This window comes from Rhipicephalus sanguineus, chromosome 8 (assembly GCF_013339695.2).
Source record: "Rhipicephalus sanguineus isolate Rsan-2018 chromosome 8, BIME_Rsan_1.4, whole genome shotgun sequence".
Lineage (NCBI taxonomy): Eukaryota > Metazoa > Arthropoda > Arachnida > Ixodida > Ixodidae > Rhipicephalus > Rhipicephalus sanguineus.
The window spans coordinates 149058705-149064952 of NC_051183.1; positions in this window are offsets into that span (position 1 = coordinate 149058705).

Genomic DNA, 6248 nt, shown 5'->3' on the forward strand with positions numbered 1-6248 from the left:
CTATAGCTTGCCGAATGCGCATGTAATGTTTTCTATCATCTTTCAGAAGCCACGGAAGTGGCTATTTCGGGCAAAGAAAACACAAGGGGAGGGTTAAGGGGAGCGCAAACTTTCGACTGTTTATTCCAAATTTACTGCAGTAGTGTATATATATATATATATATATATATATATATATATATATATATATATATATATATATATATATATATATATATATATATATATATATATATACATGCAAACGCATGCGCAGAAAGCGAGGCAAACAACGAACATATAACATTTTGTGCAATGCAATACGGAGGTATAGACATGCGCAAAAGGGCAGGCTCACAACAATCGGATACCATCTTAATCACAACCTGCGATGCAGGAACGTGCTCTCTGCCTGCGAAAGGAACAATGAAGTGTCCCTAATGAATAATAAACCTCGTGCTTTTATGTGAAAAGCTTCCAACAGCTCCCGAGCAGTGGTGCCCCTGCTTCTCCCAAGAATCTGAATTTTATGCAGATACGGCTCACACTTGTGGGAATTGCAGTGGGCTGGCAAATGTGCCCCATCTTTACCTTTTAGTGACAGCTCGTGTTCCCGCGCACGCTCATTCACGCTCATTCAGAATGTTTTCTACATTGATATAAAAGCTGATAGCCAACACGGCAAACACAGTCGGCGTTGTATCGACACGACGCTTGTATAGGATCTTTTTTTCGGAGCAGTTTGATTCACTGGCGTGGCTTTGTGGTAGAATACTTGACTGCCATGCGGAATGCCTCGGAGAGATTCGCGCCCGAATCGTTATTCTCATTCTTTGCTTATATCGGTATATCTTTGCTTATATCGGCATCGACAACGGCGCCGACGACGGCACCACATTTTCTGCGACACGGTCTCCTTCATGCTGTTGCGTTAACATTGCTAAAGTCTGTGTTGATATAGACTGTCGATACCTGTGTCGCATACCCGCATACCATGGGCCGTGGTATGCGGTATGCGGTTATGCGCCACACGTGACTGGTGGAAAGGATTTTACGACGCGCGCGACAGGGAAGTCGCGTTATTCATGTCATGACTTGCGAATCGTGTTCGCCATACATTCCCGTCCTCCTAAGCCAATTTTTGTTGATACCAAGTTTAAGGAGACGACCACGAGAGCGCCGAGCCATATGCGTCCAGAGTAGATAGATAGATAGATAGATAGATAGATAGATAGATAGATAGATAGATAGATAGATAGATAGATAGATAGATAGATAGATAGATAGATAGATAGATAGATAGATAGATAGATAGATAGATAGATAGATACGGTCAAAGTGCCTTCGGTTTGCTGACGCTTTGCATTTAAAAAATTCAGCGTGAGCTAGTTGTTAAAAATGCTACAGCCATTTAGAAGTGAACAAGAAGCGCGATTAGAAGAAGAAATAGGTAATCCTAAAGTACGTCTTTGATCCGTTCTTGCCGTATTTACTTACTGGACAGATCAAGAATTTTTCTTCAGCAAAACAGAACTCTTCAAATGCATATAAACACAGGCGGTTTTCTGTCGGGACATATCATCATGATATACATCTTTTGAATTCAGTATCGAAGAACTAATTAAAACTGTACTGCCCGAACGAGAGATGCTGCTGTATCGATTTTGAACTTTCAGTTTATCCCTGTTGATCTACGTTGCAGCATTTATTTATTGTATGTCTTGTCTTTGGAGTTATTACACTCGCCTTAAAGGGGTCATGAAGCATCCCTTGGGCTGATTGAAAAAACACATCCTGCGGAAAGCTGACACGGCTATGAACTGCTCTGCCAAATATTACAGTCGTGCGCGCCGCGTAATGGCCACAAGCGGAGCGCGAAGTTGCCGTTTCCCCAGGCACCCTCTTTTCAAACAGAGGCCGGTTCTCACTCTCGTCGGTGGGCGGGGCGTCGGTCCGCTGTACGTCGCAAGACCCATAGCATGCTTATTGGCCGATAGCCGACGTAAATCGAGAGCGGCGTTCGGATCAGATGCGCTTCTTGCCGCGGGGTGCCGCCCCTTGCCGGCGCCGCACTCCTCAGTACACGGTAGCCGCACTCGCGCAAGCGAATCACAGCGGGAGAGCGATCGCGTTTCATGACGCGCGCTGGCGTAACTTCTTTCCCCCATGCCATCCCTCCCTGTCTAGCTTCCAGTGCGCTCGCCGGCACGAGAAAAGAGAGAAAGCGCTGGGAGCGTGCGCCAAACCCCCGTAACTCCGCTGATTCTTGACGGATTCGAGAAATTTTTGCGGCAATCGATTCGGGAGGCAGTACACTCCGATACTGAGGCCATTAGATCATTACTTGGAAAAGTGGTTCATGACCCCTTTAATGAACATATGAAGTCGTTGAATAATAGCATTAACTCCCATCTAGCCGAGCATTGCAGGAACTGCCAATGTCATTCTGTGTGGTGTGATACTAACATTTTGTTTCATCATAAAGACAAGATAACTCGGGAAATAGTTAAAGCTTTCCCTATTAGAAAGTGTGCTGATAAATGCGTAAGCAACCCATCGATTGCACTAACTGACAAGGGGTTCACCTTTTTGAGTAGCACTTGACTTTTAAAATCTGCTGCACGATGTAGATACTTCTGCAAAATTACTGTCATGATGTGTTTTTTCTTATGTTTCCTTATCTTTTGCTTGTTTGCTTGTTTGATTCTTTTCACGTACATGCGCCATTGAGCTACCCTGGGTTATATATTTCGTGTACTTCCTTCAATAAACTTAGTTGTGAGTTCGCGCCCGTTTGTATTCTCGCCTTTCGTTTTCGTCTTTTGGGTGCGCGCCGAAATGTTTCCAAGAATGTCCTCAAACCAACTCGCCCAGCTCTCCATACTGTTGCAAGGGAGAAGCTTGATGAAGTGGCGATTTCATTTCGCGAGGCATTCGGCTCTCGTTCTTGGCCGTCTGCTCGGATTCACAGGCTACACTGACTGGAAAACATCGGTGTTTCATGTTTGTCTCCTCGGTCTTCTGTGGTCCATTTTAGAGGGCAGCTCTTAGGCGCTCGCTCCTGCGTTGAGCGGCGTCGCCGCCGCCGTCGGTGGCGTAACCGATAGACATGAAAAAGTAACCGATAGACACGAAAAAATAAAATGAGAAAAAAATAGCCAGGATGGAATGGGATTTGAACCCTGGCGTGGTAGTCGTGTAAGTCGTGTATTCACCACAGAGCCACGCTGGTGCGTGAACGTCAGTTGCAAAAAAGACTCTATACAGGCGTCATGCCGGGCAAGGATTCTTGTTAACCTGTGTACGTAGCGTGGCAGAAGAGTAAAATAACAACCAGTGATCACACAATGCTAATTTCGCAACGAGTGCGGTTGAATGCTTCCCACCCACTTCAGAGTGCTCAGCCATAATTCTGAATCATCATCAGGGACATGTAGCATCACGAAAGTGCGCATGATACCTTACAGATCTGTAGCGCGTACCTCACTTATCCGCAGAAAGACGAATATTGGCGTAGTGGGTGCTGTCCTACTTCACAAAAATTATAATCTATGATGTGGTAGATACCTTGCAGAAGCCAAAAGTTCAAAAACAGTTGGCCTTGCCCCAACTCGAAGCTGCGCTCAGAAATTGCATTAGGCAGTATCGTAATCGTTGGTGAATTTTTTGTATCTGCCGTCCTTGCAGCGCCAGAAATCGCGGAAGAGCCATCCTATGATATCTCGTCAAGCGACAGGCGCGTATCATTGCTTCGGTCACAAAATATTCGCATACTTGTGTGACCGCCAATAACAATCCTTGCCAAAACACGTTAGAATGTAATGAAAACAAAACGCAACTTCCTGATAGTAAGACATAAAATTTGTAGTAAAAATGTGAGAACATGGTAGTTATTCAACGTGCAAAAGAAGCAAAGAGAGTAAACATGTGAAGGAACTTGAAGGTTGATATCCAATACTTAATCACAGTGTTCAAGTCAAAAGCAGGCCACGCATATTTATGGCAAGAGGAGCTTTCGTACTGCCGCATGATCCTAGCAGATTATTGCTTTTCCTTTCTCGAGAAAAACACCGATCTACGGAAATTGCATTAATGTAGCAAAAAGAGTTCATTTTATCTCAGTTTGAAAACAAGCATGTGGTACTCGGTATGTTTGTAGATTTTAGTAAAGCCTTTGTTAACATTCAAAATGCTACGCGTTGTTTGCAAAGTTACCGTGTAATGGAATTCGTGGCCATCCGCTAGATGTAATTAAATATTCCCTAAAATATTCGAAACAGGTAGTGGAAATGGATAGAATGTTCTCGGAGCTAAACGCTATAACTAAGGGTGTGCCGCAGGGTAGCATCCTTGGACCTCCTTTTTTTTCTGCCTACATTATTGACGTAATTCACATTTATCGCGATGCTAAATACGTTCTTTATGCCGATGATGTTAGCATGTTTCTTTCAGCTGATGGCAGTGCAACACTTCAGGAAAAATTAACATGACTCTTGTGAAATTAAAGCTCTGGTCATGCTTTATTAATTTAAATATAAACATTAGTGAAACAAAGGCGATATCATTTCGAACAAAAAATAAGCCCATGAACGAAAATGTGCCTCTAATGTACGGTCATAGCCAAATTGACCTGGCAGATTATATAAAAATCTTAGAGTCACATTTTCAAGCAAGATGCTTTCGAGCGAACATATTCAAATTGTTCTGGGACAATTATGACTCACAGTGGGCATGATATACAGCTGCAAAACAGTATTATCATATAAAGTAAAGCTTTTTGTTTAGAAATCACCTAACTATTCACAACTAGCTATTGCTTTTTTAGTATGGGGCTCTGCAACTAACGCGAACCTGCAAAAACTGTACCTAATGCAATGAAGTACATCAGAAGCCTCTTTCACTTACTGTATGATGCTCACACGAGAGAACCATTTCAGCAGGCTCTAATGTTACCCGTCCATGACCTATACGATCTTAAATTAGCATTTACAAGCAGGCGCGAAGGGAAAAAAAATGAACATCTTTTGCATGATCCCTCCCAAATGAAGCCAAATATTACATTGCTTATTACACAGAAATGAATAAACGTGGAAAATAAAAATCTCCAGAAGAAACTACTCTAAAGATAAGTTATCCTACACAGCACCTACTGACCTATCAAGTATGTGAAAGCTGGCACAGATTTCTTGCACTGTACATACCCAATTTCATGAAATGAATTTGTTAAATCTTTAATAACTTTCCATAATTACATTATTGTTGATATTAATATTTTTTGTTTTGAGACCAGGCTGTCCTTTGTTTGCTTTGTTGCATGTTGAAGTTTTCGATATGCGCTGTTTGAAACAACAACGACGAAGATGCAGAGACGGACAGCGGTTGTTTAAAACAGCGCCTATCCAAGACTTCGACATGAACCAACTAGCCCCAGTCATCGCCTTACTGACTATTTGTCGCACGTTATTGAAGTTACTACTGCTGACTTTTGCCACTGTTGTTTTGCACAATGGTAGCTGTGGGCCTTCGTGAAGCTTCCTCTTCGTAGAGCAGCTTTTGCCTACAGCTGTCCTTCATCTATGTATTGATGAAAACTAAACGTTATTATTATTTTATTATGATAATATTAATGATTAATATTGTTGTTGTTGTTCGATAATAATAATATCAGGGGTTTAAGGTCCAAAACTCACGATATGATTATGAGAGACGCCGTAGTGGAGGGCTCCGGAAAGTTCGACCACCTGGGGTTCTTTAACGTGCACCTAAATCTAAGTACACGGGCCTCAAACATTTTCGCCTCAATCGAAAATGAAGCCGCCGCGGCTGGGATTCGATCCCACGGCCTTTGGGTCAGCTGTCGAGCGCCATAACCACAAGACCACCATGGCGGCACTATTATTATTATTCGAATGGTTATGTTGTCTGAAAAGTTACCTGCTTGCATATATAACGCAATGCGCAAATAATAAGAATGATCTGCCATGGAGCTACGTGCACAGTGGAGCGTTGAGCTTCTTGCGCGTATATCCCTGATGCGCGGCTTCCATTTCCCATAGCTATACGACAAATCACAGTAGATGGAGATTTCATGCAAATCAACTTATAGAAACGCGGTACTAAATGTCTGTAAATCGTTCATATTTGTATTCTCCATGTGAAAATTAATGCGAGCAATTGTGTGGGGCATAACTTAGCGCTCCCTTCCCGAGCCCCGATACCTAAATACCTTCGGTGGATAACGTGGGCGTTGGGGCATTTCATGCAAGGAA